General features: G+C 26.7%; 1 protein-coding gene across 2 annotated transcripts in view; it reads right to left on the reverse strand.

Moving 5' to 3' along the window:
• The window catches only part of LOC107072734 (uncharacterized), a 96,375-nt gene extending 81,662 nt beyond the window's left edge, over positions 1 to 14,713 (reverse strand). The window contains exons 1-2 of one of the 2 annotated variants that reach the window (XM_089169995.1): positions 13,909 to 14,713; positions 13,629 to 13,786 (exon numbers count right to left, since the gene is read on the reverse strand). The gene's annotated coding sequence lies outside the window, so the exon portion shown is untranslated. The other variant, XM_015332906.2, reaches the window with a different exon arrangement.
• Between the last annotated feature and the right edge of the window lie 1,323 nt (positions 14,714 to 16,036).

Raw genomic sequence — 16,036 nt, forward strand, 5'->3', positions numbered from 1 at the left:
TTATTTCAATATATATATATATATATATATATATTCTATATAAATATGAAATATTATACTTTGTTCATTGATTTTTTATATCTTTGTTCATTTATCTTTAAAAAAAATTACACAATCATTTTATTTTTAACTAATATTACATTATTATTATTATTATTATCAGATGAAGAAGAAGAATAAAAAAAAAAAAATAAGATATTCGTTAAAACTATTTGATTTTGGAATTTGATTTAAACGAGGATTATACTTGTACAAGCACGCGTATGTAAATGTGTACGATAAAACTAACAAAGTAGATTTATATTTGAACGGATAGGAAATATGATGAAATAATGCGTATGTGTGTATGTATATGTATGTGTATGTGTGTATATGCAAGAGGTTAACGCATTTCTCGGAAACGAATTACATTTGCGAAAATAACTACGTACCACCGGGGTGTGCAGTTCTTTATTTTTGCGCGAGAACATGTTGGAATATCTTTACTAATGTCCATAGGGAATACTAACATGATGTCATACATATATCTCAGCAAAGTTGATAGTAGTTGTTGTGACATACATAGTTGATAAGTTTTTCTTATATAAATATATATATATATATATATATAGGTAATATGTTTTTTCTCGATAAATATTTATTATGTATATATGCATTTACCCATTATATTTATTTATATAAAATAATATTGCGATTATAAATTGAGATATAAACTATCCTATCTTTCAAGTTGAATGAAATTGCACATAGGGTGGAAAATTTTTGTTCAAATCGGTTCAGTAGTTTAGGAATCCATTGCGGACAAACAAAGTGACACGTAATTTATATATATTAAGAAGATATAAATTGAGATATAGACTATCCTATCTTTTAAGTTAGATGAAACTGCACACAGTGTGGAAAATTTGATTAAAATCGGTTCAGTAGTTTAGGAATCCATTGCGGACAAACAAACGTGACACGTAATTATATATATATATAAATGAATATATATGCATGTATATAAATGTATTAATTGAATTTAATTTGTTTTAATTTTTTGTTAATATATATTATATTATTTTATTTTATAATTTTGTATTTTTTTTTTATTATATTTTATTTTTTTGTAAAAGTATATAATTTAGTTTTCTTACAGGAAAATGAATCATAATGATCCGTCACGTTAACGTCACATAGTAAAACGAACGATGGTTGCGATAACGAAATGTATAGCATTGTATTTATTTCTATGAAGTTTGTCTACAAAAGGTAAGAGAGAAAGAGAGAAAGAGAGAGAGTGAGTGAGAGTGAGAAAGAGACAGAAAGAGAAAGAGAGAAAGAGAGAGAGAGAGAGAGAGAGAATTTCCAGCAGTACGATGAAAACGAGCGTACTAGTTTGTTAGCGTATTTAAAGTTGTTTTTAATCGGGTAGAAAGGAAAGTATGTAGAGTATATATATATATACCTTTTACGAGTAACGTTCAAAAGAATCGTATTTATTTATTATTTCTTTTTTTTTTTTATTCTCTTTCTCTCTCTCTCTCTCTCTCTCTCTCTCTCTCTCTTGCTCTCTTTTTTTTTACGTAAAATACTAACGTTTATAACATTATTAAAATAAAATTGGTAAATCTTTCTTTACTTTTCTTTTCTTTACTTTTTTCCCCTTACTTTTGCATAGATTTTTTTTTCATTTCATTTCGTTTCAAGAGAGATTATTATTTTTTTTTCTTCTAGATTTAAATGAAATATTATTATTATTATTATTATTATTATTATTATTATTATTATTATTATTATTATTGTTTCGTTTGTAATTAATCTCTGATTATCATTTAATTAAATAACCAAAAAGAATCTCGTATGATTTAAATCAATCATAATATTTCATTTGTAAAATAAACTGAGATATTATTATTATTATTATTATTATTTATTGAATTTATTTTGTTATAATATATGTTATAACACGATAAGCAAAAATATATTTCTAATTATTATTTAATTAAATAATCAACAAAAATCTCGGATGATTTTAATCAATCATAATATTTAATTTGTTAATTAAAGCGAGATAATAATAATAATTATTATTATTATTATTATTTCGTTTGTAATTAATCTCTGATTATTATTTAATTAAATAACCAAAAAGAATCTCGTATGATTTAAATCAACCATATTTAATTTGTAAAATAAACTGAGATAATGATTACTGTTTCGTTTGTAATTAATCTCTGAACCACAAATGCTCCTTTTCAAATTCTTCCATGAGTCTATTCGATTAAGGGGGAGGGAGGTAGGGAGGGAGGTGGCGGAGGAGGAGAGGATGGGTGGAGAAGGGTAAGAAAATGAAATTGTTAGAGTTAGGTGCAATTCGCACGAATCTGTGGAATCCTCATTAGCGAAACATGCTAGTTTACGATAATCTCAAGGCTTAATTGTGCACAGTAACTATAATAGGGTAACGATAGTGATAGTAAACCTATCCGAACGACGTATCCCATCGAATAGATCGATTAAAAGTGTACGCTATGGGATGATACCATAATCTTTACAAAAATGTTCAAATTATTGTGATAATGATTCGAGAAGAGAAGAGAAGAAAAAAAACATTATGGAATTATTGCAATGAAATGAAAACATAAGACTATCTATTAATTTATTGTTAAAATTTTCTTCGTAATTTGTATTACAAATTATTTTCAGTTAGATTTGTATTTATGTAAAAAATATAATTCTCTATGTAAAATCATTGATTTATTAAATATATACATACATTTATATTATATTTTCATTTAATTATATTTTCTTTCAATTTATTTTATTTTATTTTATTTCGTAATCATTTAGTTACTTTAGTTATATTAGTTAAAATTTTTATCATTTAAAATATATAATTCTCTAAGGTAAAATAATTAATTTATTAAATATATACATTTGTATATTGTAAATATTATAATTTTAGTTTTTAATTTAATTATATTTTATTTTATTTCAAGTTATTTTATTTTCTTTTATTTAATTATTTTAGTATTATTTAGTTATATTTTTATCATTTAAAAATATAATTCTCTAAGGTAAAATAATTAATTTATTAAATATATACATTTTTATATTGTATTATAATTTATATTTTAATTTAATTATATTTTATTTCAATTTATTTTATTTTAATTTAATTTCATTATTATATTTTATTGTAATTAAATTATATCACAAAATATGATCTACCTTATACTACAGGTATTAATATTTCAATACAGATATAATTCTACTATTATGTACCTTACACACCATAGATATTTAAATGATATTAGTTGAACCACACATATAGAATGATGAAAATGTCTATTATTAATAAACCTCTGTTTCTCTCTCTCTCTCTCTCTCTCTCTCTCTCTCTCTATTCTCATCCGTTAATCTAAGGGAGATATATTTATTATTAAAAATTATTAATAATTCATTCTATACCACAAATTATAAACTATATATACACACACACACACACACACATGATCTCTCTCTCTCTCTCTTTATTTTAATAAAAGATTCTGTTTTATTGTTTATTGTAATAAAAAAAAAAAAAAGTAAAAGAATTTTTTATTCGTAAGGTAAACAACATGAGTCCTAAATTATGTATGCAGAAATGTGTGCATTAGGGTGTCGACTATGTTATGATATTAATGACGAAGATACGCTTTACATAAGGGAAGGCATATTATGAACGTTGACTATGTTAAATTCTTAGTGTAGATATATATGCATGTATTCATGAATGCATCTAACCCATATATATATATATATATATATAGATAGATATGTATGTGTGCATGTGTATTGTATATACCTATATATATTTATACGTTTAATAGGTGAAACGTGATATTACGTTGATTTTGCAATATATGTACATCGAACTAGCTTTCTATTTGGATGACGTTCGACAATGTGGGCGACGTACTAAATATGATTACTATATATGGTCACGGTAAATTACAAGAAGAATTAATAAACAATTTTAACAAACAAAATGAACGTCTATTAACAACGTCTATCGTATATCGTTCATAATTAAATTATTATCGATTATTATCGATTATTAAAGATTTGTTGTTTGATGAGTTTGTATTCTTTATTATTATTCTTTTCTTATTACAATTAATTCTATTACTTTGTCATACCATTTTTTTTTTTTTATTAAATATATTTTTAATTATTCATATAATATGTTGAATTTTTTTCTATTTAATCAAAATTAAATAATTAATTTATCTTATTATTCTATTAAAGATTTTCTATTTTATTTTTTATCATTTTCGTATTTCAATTAATTCAATTAATTTGTCGTACTTTTTTTTTGTTTTATTTGATTTAATAAATTTGATAGATTTTTCATTATTTATATAATATGTTGAATTTTTTCTATTCAATCAAAATTAAATAATTAATTTGTCTTATTATTCTATTTAATTTTCTATTAAAGATTTTCCATTTTATTTTTTATTGTTTTCTTATTTCAATTAATTCAATTAGTTTATCATACTTATTTTTATTTGATATATATTTTTCATTATTCATATAATATATTGAATTTTTTCTATTCAATCAAAATTAAATAATAAATTTGTCTTATTTCATACTTTTAACAGGTTAGTTAGTATTCATTATTTTAACATTTCAGTTATATTATTTCACAAATTTAACGAATTATCCAAGTTTTAATTGTTAAATATATACATATACATATACACATACGCATTACTATGAGTATACTTATAACGTTGATAAGAGGGGTGCTATTTTCGTAACATTCAAGGCGTAAATTATGTTCGAGTAAATTAACAAACGAGAAAGAGAGAGAGAGAGAGAGAGAGAAAGAGAATGAGAGGATTCGTTCCTCCTCGTAAAATTCGTTTCAATTTGTATGACCGTAGTCGAGTGCACAAACTGACACGGATATTCTACTTTACCTCTATATTAACTATATATATATATATATATATATATACAGGGTGATTCACCAGAACTTGTCATCTAAATAGTTCTGAAAGTATCATATAGTAGCAGAAAATTAGATAAGAAAAAATAAAGTTGAATAAAATAACATTGTATTTAACCATTTGACTGTTAAAAGCGTATATATACGCTTTCGCAAATCCATCAATATATACGAAAGACGTATTTATCCCATAGAGATATTACAGATAGTGGAAACAAACCATAGGCTGTTGTGTATGTGGAAATGTCTCTGCATGAATATAGTAGCAAAAAAAAACTAAAGGTTGATGTTGTCTCTCTCTCTCTCTCTCTCTAACTCATGCGGTACACATATATATATATATAACTTTGTTCTTATTCACATTGCTGCAACTATCATACTTTCGAAGTGATTTAAATGAATCACCCAGTATATGGGTTATAGTTTTATCACATAAACCACGTGAGCTAAATTTGACACTATAAATCGTAATACAAGACTCGTATGTTTCACGACATGAATGAACGAATGTTAGGATTCTTTCCAATTGGTTAATACAAAAAAAAAATATATATATTTTTACAGTCCTACGTTTCACAGAAAAAAGGGCTTACGATAAGGGATGACTCAGGGTGTTTTACGATTGGTTAGTTGGAAAGTAATAAAGTAATTCTTCAATCATATGTTTCATAGAAAGACGATAAGAAAATGGGGAGGAATGAGACAGACGGTTTGATGGGGTGATGTGAGAAGGGAGGGAAGAGAAGTTAAGGGAAGAAAAGGAAAGGGAAAGGAAAAGGAAGGGTTGGGTGATATCATAACGTAGGTTCTGTCTATGAGATAAGAAAATGGAGTCATTTAAAGAGGTCACTGTTTCTTCTTACACCCTAACCAACCCTCTTCTTCTTCTTCTTCTTCTTCTTCTTCTTCTTCTTCTTCTTCTTACATGGTTACACAATCTATCTTTTTCTCTTACTATCTTTCTATATATATATATATATATCTATCTATCTTTCTTTAAGGTTTTCCTAGACTTGCTACACACTATTGCCGCTTTGTACGGAATTTAATTTGTCAGGAATAACGAATACGAGTTGGAAAACGAAATTGCAAGCAAGCGTTAAGACACATGGAACGAGGGAGGATGGGAGGGAGTTAGGGAGGGAGTTAGGGAGGAAGGGAGGGAGGGTTGCTTCGAAACGAATTAACTTGACCTTTCTTTTTCTTTTTATTTTTTTTTTTTTTCTTATTTTATGTACTTTCTTCCTTCTGTTATTTTACCTTTACGGTTTTTACGTTTATTTTTAGTGTGTAGGTGGGTTATAAGGTGTGTGTGTGTGCGTATGTGTGTGTATATTTATATGTTTTATGTCTGCTGTTGCTGTATGTGTGTATTTGGCAAACTTTTTCGATTTGACTAGATTAATTTTCAAAAATAACTCGAAGAAAAGTAATAAAGTTCTTTTTTTTTATTTCTTTTTATTATTATTGGATTAGAAAAAGAAAAGACTATTAAAAAATATCATAGTAAAATGAAAAAAAAGAAAAAAAAAAAAAAGGTTTCTTGTATCTCTTCATTTACTTAGTTTCTCTTTTTTTTTTTTTTTTTTTGATTCTACTTCTACTTCTTCTTCTTCTTCTTCTTCTTCTTTAGTTTACATCGGACAGATTGTCGTTTCATTTTAATTTCATCGAGTTTTGGTAACTTTTGTCGTTAAATTTTCCATACTAAGCTTTAAGTAACTTGTTCTCCATCATTTTTTATCCTATTCTTTCTTTTTTTTTTTTTCTTTTCTTTTCTTCTTTGTAAAAAAAGTTTCATAAGAAGATATAAAGTGTATTAGAGCAAGCAATCAAAAGTGGTGTTTGCTATCTATTTATCTCTTTCTTACTTTCTTTCTTTTTGACACTAAATCTTACATATCATTTGTCTCCTGTTATGTTTCAACTTGAAATAGTACGATAAATCATATTATATTACTAGAAGTGCTCCGTCACGCGTTGCTGTGACTCACAATCAGTCCGATACACACGTTTTTAAACACGTAATTTTATATATATTAAAATATAACATAACGCCATCTATTGGCTAACTATCCTATCCTTCAAGTTGAATGAAACTGCAAACAGTTTGCAAAATTTGATTAAAATCGATTCAGTAGTTTAAGAGTTTATTGCGGACAAACAAATTACCAAAGTTGAACAATTGAAAAAAAAAATGACTCAAGTTGCAAAAAAGGTCTGGGTTGGTCTCCTTTGGACCAAGTGTGAGTAAAGCAAAGATTAATCAAATGAAACATTAATGAACACATTAAAAGTTGTTCAATTAAAATAGAAATCAAAATTTGAATTTGTAATAATAATAAAAAAAAAAAACAAAAACCCAATAAACGAAGATTAATGCGAAATTATGTTAGCGTTACCATTTGATAAAAGGAAAATTGTGGAATGAATTATAATCTAAAATCTATAAGATGATGCATTCTAAGCAGAATTCATGATCGTTAATCAAATCTCTTTGGAAACGTAAGGTTCATCCATCAACTATTTCCCATATTCTCAACCTTATTCCATTCACGAGTGAATGTCTCAACTATGATACTATTTATACACATCTATATATGTATGTATGCATGTATGTGGGTGTAGTTTATAATATGGATGCATAGGAAAGCTCAAATCGTTTTCCATTGGATCACCAAATGATGACGACTAAGACAACTACTACTACGAATGACGACTACTATACGACGAATGACGTAGAAAGTTACTATCGTCAACGTGACGTCAAATTTCCAGGTATTTCCGGTTATTCCCTTTTTGATCCATTTGACCCATTTGATTTCACGTTGAAACACGATCTCGCGTTTGCTTTTAATCGTAAAGCTTGAAAAAAAAAAAAAAGTGGTGAAATGGTGGTGTAAGGTGCTGTACTACGTACGGTTTGATTTATGACGTTAATTTCTATAGAAAGAAAATGTTGGGTATGGGATAGAAGTAGAGAAGAAGGAGGAGTAAGTAAAGGGGATGGGGAGGGGAGGAGAGGGGAGGGAGGGGGGTCGTGGAAGTTAGAATGAGTTATTTTGCCGACGTTAGTTTCGTTACTTTCTTTTTTTATTTTTTTTTTTTTTTGTTACAAGTAGAAAAGTAGAAGAAGTTGATGTAGGAAAGAAAGAAAGAAAGAAAGAAAGAAAGAAAGAAAAAAATAGAAAATAGGAAGAAGAAGGAAAGAATGGATAAAAGAAAAAAAGGAAAAACAAGGTACTTAAACCCCCGTTTGTAGGTTGGAAAGGAAAGGCTAGGGGTAAAATAAAAGGGTGTGTTTGATACGTGAGAAGAATTTCCTGGATTCGTCTTTTTCGTTTGTAACGACACCCCCGAGAAAGAATACCTAGGACAAACAGTTTTATATATATATATGTATAAGTACAAAAAATGTAAGAGAAAGAAAAAAAGGAAATGGAATTTTCGTCTAAAACGAAAGAATAAATTTGTGAGTAGGTATAAAAGGAAGAAAAGGAAAAACTAAAGTTTTTACATGAATAATAATCTTAAAGTAAGGATAAGAAAGACAATGACAATGAGAAAGAGAGAGAGAGAAATAGAATAATGCATATGGGTAAAGAATTTGTTGTTTTTTTTTTTGAAAATGAATTCAATGAACAAAGGGTTAATATTTAAGAGTAAACTTGGAAATGTTTTTTACAAGTTAAATTAATGTAAAAATGAAATGATTCAATTTGTAAAAGTGAGTTGACTTTTTAATAACATCGTCTAAAAATACGAATTGGTTTTTTTTTTCTTTTTTTTTTTTTTTTGTAGGTTACAATAATCCTTCAAATACATTTGATGATTTTCTACGGTTATGTATTTATCTTTTTAATTATTTTTCGTTAACTTTATAATATGTGCACACACGTTTATTAAAACACATATAGTTATCATACCCACACGGTAATCTACACCACACATACTCAAATGAAACAACTGGCTATGATGTATTATATCGATCGTAATTTTCAATATTCTACCAAGTCTAATTTATTTTCCCATTATCAAAGTGACATCGATACTACTAAGGTTATTTTTAGATTATCTATAGTTTATCGTTATAAACAACATTAGTATACATATTCTCTCGTATGCAAGTTACACACGTATTACGTATTTCTCATCAATGTATATGTTATTAACGTTGACTAAAAATAATATCTCATTAATCTGCAAAATGAGAATTTGTCTTTTGTTGCACGTTGGGGGTGGGTGGGGGGGGGACGGCGTTGTTTATACATCAATAATATGAATAAAAAGCCATTTAGATATATTATTATATAATATTTATCTTTGACGTTTTTGTCATACGTGTACAATTTTATCTTTTCTTTTTTTTTTGTAAGTGAACATTTCTTTAGAATAATCAGGGTAATTTGAAAATCCGTGAAACGGAAGAAACCGTGATACCCCGATCAAACAAAAATAATGAATTAATTAATAAAATTCAATATATAATTTAATTCTATATATTAATTAATTAATTAATTAATTAAATTCTAAATATAAAAATTCAGTATCACAATATGTTTGTCCACTAATAATTTTGAAATTACTCAACATTATCTTAATTGAAATTTGATTTTTTTTTTTTAACTTAGCAGCACATAGCACAATTTTTATCGCAATTTTTAATAATTATTTTTTATTACTAATTTAAAGATTTTTATATTTAGAGTTTATCTAGGTTCTGTAAGGTTCTTTCAATAGATGGCACTGTATTACAATTCAATTATTTTGAAGCTTGGTGGTTTTCTTTCAAAGTTTCACTTCTACCGTGTGTGATCTGCACACATCTGTTTTTTGTTTCCTTTTCTTTTCTTTTAATTGGTTTTTTCTTTTCTTTTTTTTTTTTTTTTTTGTAAATTTAAATATAAATATCATTTAACGTTAAACAACGAATGTGTAAAGTTCACGAGATATACATTATTCGTTAAAAATGAATATACACAACATCACCCTACGCAAATCGATTTTCCCAATATATATATATATATATATATATATTGAATTTCTATACGTGAAAAATCAATTTTCAAACAAACTCAAAGATATATTTTCTTCTTTTCGAATTTCCTCTTTGAATTTATCTATTTTTTTTTTATTTTTTATCTTTCTCTTCTTCTTTTTGTTATTCTTGTTTGATTGTATAATTTTATTCTTTTTTTTTTTTTTATTTCGAAAATGAAATTAACGTATTGTATCGTATCATTGAAATACCACATTTTTCGGAAGAATTTCACTTTTCTTTTTTTTTTTTTTTTTTTTAAATTCATTTACATTTAAACTTGTTAGGAAATTATTGAAAATATTCGATGGTATACCGAAGTTTTAAATATAAAATTTAAACGGTGGTTTTATCGATGACCGATACACACTCCAATTTTTTTTTTTTTTCTACACCGTTTTCATTTTTCTTATTTTATAGCGAGAATATTACATTCATTATTATTCTTTAGTTAGATACGTAAATCAATTCTAATTTCTTAACTGTACAAAACTATGATAAATTATTCTATTTTATTGAAAAAAAAAAAACAAAAAGAAATCTTTTCATAAGTTTGAACAATATTTTTTATAAAATAAATATTTATTAGAAAAAAGAAACAAAGAAAAAAAAAAGAAAAGAACATTCCAAACGTGTTTGTTAAATGAATTTAAATCGATATACCAAAAAAAAAAAAAAAATACAAAGAAAAAACCTTTTTGATGGGGGGGTTATTAGCAATATTTCATAAATATTTATTAAAGAATGAAAACAAAAAAAGAACAAAACAAAACAAAACAAAATAAAAAAGTGCACATTTCCAAACTTCGCTAAAGTAAATCCTTCGATCGACGTAACAAAACAAAAAACAAAAAACAAAAAATAAAAAAAGAAGGTATCTCTTTTGGATAAGTTTGAAAGGTAGAAGAACACGACGAAGCATTATTATTCGATCTGTAGGGGGGAGAGGGGAAGAGGAAAGGGGAGGGGTAGAGGAGGGTGGGTGGAGGGGGGGTAGTGGAAAAGATCATAACACTTCAAAAAGAACTTTCCTGGAAGTTCGTAAATATTAACGATAGGTAAGGGAAGCTGAAAGGGAGGAAGGGAGGGGAAGGGGGGCTTGGGGGGGTTGGTTGGAGGTTGGTTTGTCCCAAATCGGTCTTGAAGTGTCCTTTTACGATCTCTGTATTCCAACCGAACGAACGAACGAAGGAACGAACGAACGAACGAAGGAACGAACTTTTACCAAACTAAGAAAGAACGAAAGAACGAGAATATATATCGAAGTAAAAAAAGAGAAAGAAAAAGAAAAAGAAAAAGAAAGAAAAAAATATTCAATCGGTCAAAAAGAAATTTCACTTTTAATATAACGGAAATATAAGCGAAGTGGTGTCGTATAGGGAGGTGAGAGGAGGGGGGTCAAAAAAAATATTACTAGACGGAGATATTGGCCCAATACTATCGATCGATATCGAATGGAACAGAATGTGTAGGTTTTACTATACTGGTGTATAGTAAGTGTTGTGTGTGTGTGTGTATGTGTGTTGGTCAATATATTACCTTTGGAGTTTTCATCCTAAATGAAGAAAATAGACAGAATTCTATCACACTTTTTATCAGAGATCTCTCTCTCTCTCTCTCTCTCTCTAAAACTTAATTAACAAAACGTATGAAAACTTTATTCTCTCTCTCTCTCTCTCTTTCTCTTTCTCTTTCTCTTTCTCTGTCTATCGATTTCATTCGTTCGTAATAATTTATCGTTTAATATTTTATTGTTTACATTCAAAGTCTCTTGATCATTCGTTAGAATTGTCTTAATTGAATTTTTTATTTATTTTTTACCTAAATAAATTCATATTATTGTTTCATATTTTTCCGAACTTGTTTTCTTTTTAAGGGGAGAGGGTGGAGGAGGGTGGAAATATTGGAATAGTTTTAAATACAAAATGTCAATTGTCACGTTTTGTTTTCCTATTTTTTTCTTTCTTTCTTTCTTTCTATTAATAATATAAAATTATGTTAGTATTTATATAAATAGTAAAGTAGTGTGCATTTATATAAAATATTAATAATAATATAATAAATATTATATTATATATTATTTTATTTTTTTTTCATTCTATTCATAATATAAAATTATGTTAGTATTTATATAAAATATTATATTATTATTATTCTATAATAATAACAATATAATATTATATATAATATTAATAATAATATAATAAATATTATATTATATATTTTTTTTCACTCTATTAATAATATCAAACTATAATATATTAGTATTTATATAAATACTAAAGTAAAATATTTATATAAAATATTATTATAAATAAAACTAAATATTAATAATATAAAACCTGAAGTGTGTCAAGGATGAATGAGATTAGTGATCAATGAAAAAATCAAACCACTAAAGTGTCTTGTTAAATTATTATTAATATTATAAATAATAAATTCATTAACTACGTTTATAACGAAGAAACAGTATTGAATGGTAAATGATCAAAATTGAAATAAAGATGAACATGAAAAAGGAAACACGAACAAAAAACAAAAAGACAAATAGAAAAAGACTAGGATAAAACAAAAACAAAACAAAAAAAACACGCGTTCTGTTCCGCGTGTATTTCCATTTGTATCCATTTCTACATCTCTCTCTCTCTCTCTCTGTCTCTCTCTCTCACATACACTCACTCACTTACTGTCCTTCTTTCTTTATTTTTTTTTTTCCTTTTTTTTTTTTTGTATCGGACTAACGTTTTCACATCGATACGATCGGATCGCGTGTCACGTCGGCTTTATCCTCATTCAACTTCTTCGAAGACGACGGAATCGAAAAAGCAAAAAGCCTCCCCCACAACCACCCCCACACACCTCCACCAACACCAACACCAATACCACTATGATGGTTGACGTAGGACGATCTCTTTTTCCCCCCATTAATTCCCCGTACTGCATCTCATCCGTGTTATTTCAAAAGAAATATAAAATTCGCGATAAGAGTTGAACGCTAATATGCGGATGATTTAATTCAATTGTTATTGCAATATTAATTGAACAATTTCAATTTCTGATCGTTAATGAATCAAATATCTTTTTTTTTTCATAATACATCAATAACAATATTGTAATAATAATAATAATTACAACGAGGACGATGTTATTAGATGATCGTGCACACACATATAATTGTTAGAAAAACAATATTAATAATATTAGAATAATTTTATCGTAATAGTAAAACAATTACCATGTAACATCATTATAATAAAAATAATAACACTTGAATAATAATTATAATAAAAATGTTATTAAATAATCATTCATATAATTGTAGGAAAAAATAATACAAATAGTATCGTCTGTATGTGTATATGTGTAGAAATAATAGAAGAATTATTTTCAAAATCAAATATTTTACGTGATACGCGTACAGGTAACATCAAAATGCTAGCAATTGATTAATAATAATAATAATAATAATAATAATAATAATAATAATAATAATAATAATAACAATAATAAAAGAATACTGTTATTACGTAAACGTGTATATAATCGTAGTAGTAGTAGTAGTAGTATAGTAATAGTAATAGTAGTAGTAGTAGGGTTGCTTGCACATACCTGTTACGTCGTCTGAATTGGCTCTTTCCCGCTCTCTCTCTCTCTCTCTTTCTCTCTTTCTCGCTGTCTCTTTCTCTTTCTCTCACTACTGTATTTCTATCTCAGTATCTCTGTCTCTCTTTATGTTTCTCTCAAAGATTTTTCTTCACCGATCGGATCTAACAAAAAAATGTCAACGAAAACTGTCAACCTTTTCCTTCTTCACGTTTCTTCACCCTCTTTTCTCTCCCTCTCTCTCTCTTTCTCTCCTTTCTTTTCTTTTCTTCTCTTCTCTTCTCACCTTTTCTCACCGTTTTTCACCTTCTTCTTCTTCTTCTTCTTCTTCTTCTTCTTGTTTCTTGAATTATTTATATTCGATAAAAACCCGTAAGGAATAAAAGTCCCACGAAGCGTACGCGGACCTCTCGAAAATCGACCATTCCAAAATCACACGAACGAATAAACTTATATACGTCTATGTTTGTGTGTGTGTGTGTGTGTGTGTCTACTATGTGTATTTATCGTGTGTTTATACAGAAACAGATTTAACACCAATTAATAAGACGATTTATTTAAATAAGTGAATTAGTTAGTTAGTTAGTTAGTGAGTGAGTGAGTGAGAAAGAAAGATAGATCAATTATTTATTGATTTTTTTTTTTTTATTACAACTGCAATTCATATTTCATCTTCTTCTTATTATTATTATTTTAATATTATTATTCTTAACAAAAGCAAAAAAATTGACTTTTTATTTTGATTTATTTTTTTCTTTTTTTCAATTTTTATTTCTTATTCTTTAAATTTATTTTTTATTTCACATTTTCCGTTTTTATTTATTTTCTTCTTCTTTATTTTTACGATATAATTTATAATCGTATTTTTAATTGATCAATTTATTTTTATTATATGTACATATATAGATATATAGATATATATATATATGAATACATGTATATATATATATATATATAATGTTTATTTTGATGGTCTATACTTTCTTTCTCTTTTCAATGTTGAATGTTCTCGGACAGAAGTTAAAGAGAGTGTGTAAGGGCTGACGGACGCAAAAGGTTCGCGTCGCGACGCCGTTCTGACGGCGTCCCCGGTCGTACCAGGCCTCCGCACCTTCTACCACCCCTCTACCAAATCCCCTTCTCTTTCCTACCTACCCTCTTTCAACTCGGCGCAAGCGTGCTTCGAGGGGTGGCAACCACCCTCCCCTCCCTCCTCAACGCGCCAGCTTCTTCTTCTTCTTCTTCGTCTTCTTCTTCTTCTTATTATTATTATTATTTTTTTTTTCTTATACTACTACTACTATTTCTATTTCTATTTCTATTTCTATTTCTTTTACTGAAATTTACGCAACACCTTACTACGATCATTTTACTTATATATATTTATATATATATATATGTATGTGTGGGTGAGTGTACTTTTGTCACTTGATTATCTTCTGAAATGACATCTTTTTCTTTCTACTTTTAGATACTTTTTTTTTTGAGAGAGGGAGAGAGAGAGAGAGATAATTTTGACAATCATTTTCGTGAGTTGATTTGTTTCTTTTTCTTTTATAAAACTGTCTGTATGTGTGCCTTTATATCATGTTCATTATCATGTGAAATTTAAAGATGCTTGTTGTTTCAATGTGCATAAGTTTATGCAACATTTTACGATCTTTTTTTCCTAAAGGACCATATACTCTTGACAATCATAGTAAATTACTTTTATTCGATTCTTACCTTCTTTAACTATTATCTCTTTATTTTTATTATCTTTTTGACGTTAGAAAAACGATAAAATTGTTGTTTGTCCGTTGGAAATTTGTACATTGAAATTTAAATACAAAACAAAAAAACAAATTGACTTAAATAAAAATAAAATGATGAAAAAAAAGAAAGAAAAAAGAAAGAAAAAAATAACAAAAAGCATTTATAAAACGACATTTTTATTATCATTTGACTCAATTTATTAACCTTCTATTTTTTTTTTTTTTTTTTTTTTTTTTTAATATTATTATTATTGATCCTCGGTTTAAAAGTAAGGATCGAGATAATAAATGATAAGCAAACACAAGCAGAACAATATAACTGAAAGCATTACTGCTAATTAGAGTGATAAGGGCTAATTGCATAATGGAACATTCTAGACTCAATCTTTTATTATTATTATTATCATTATTATTATTATTATTAGTAGTAGTAGTAGTATCGTATAAATTTCACGTTTCAAAAAAAAAAAAGAAAAACGATATTGTAGAAAGTAAGACAAATATAATGTTATTGAACCAATTGTGAATCCTTATCAATATTCCAATGCAATGAATAATATTACACAATAGGATTGATATTAATTAATTGTTAGAAAATTTTCATAAATTTTATAATAAAAAAAAAATAAATAAATAAATAAATAAAGAGAAAATAGTAAA

The sequence above is a fragment of the Polistes dominula genome, unplaced genomic scaffold, assembly GCF_049000335.1.
Source record: "Polistes dominula isolate Pdom_NZ unplaced genomic scaffold, Pdom_raw_medaka contig_15, whole genome shotgun sequence".
In the NCBI taxonomy this organism is placed as follows: Eukaryota; Metazoa; Arthropoda; class Insecta; order Hymenoptera; family Vespidae; genus Polistes; species Polistes dominula.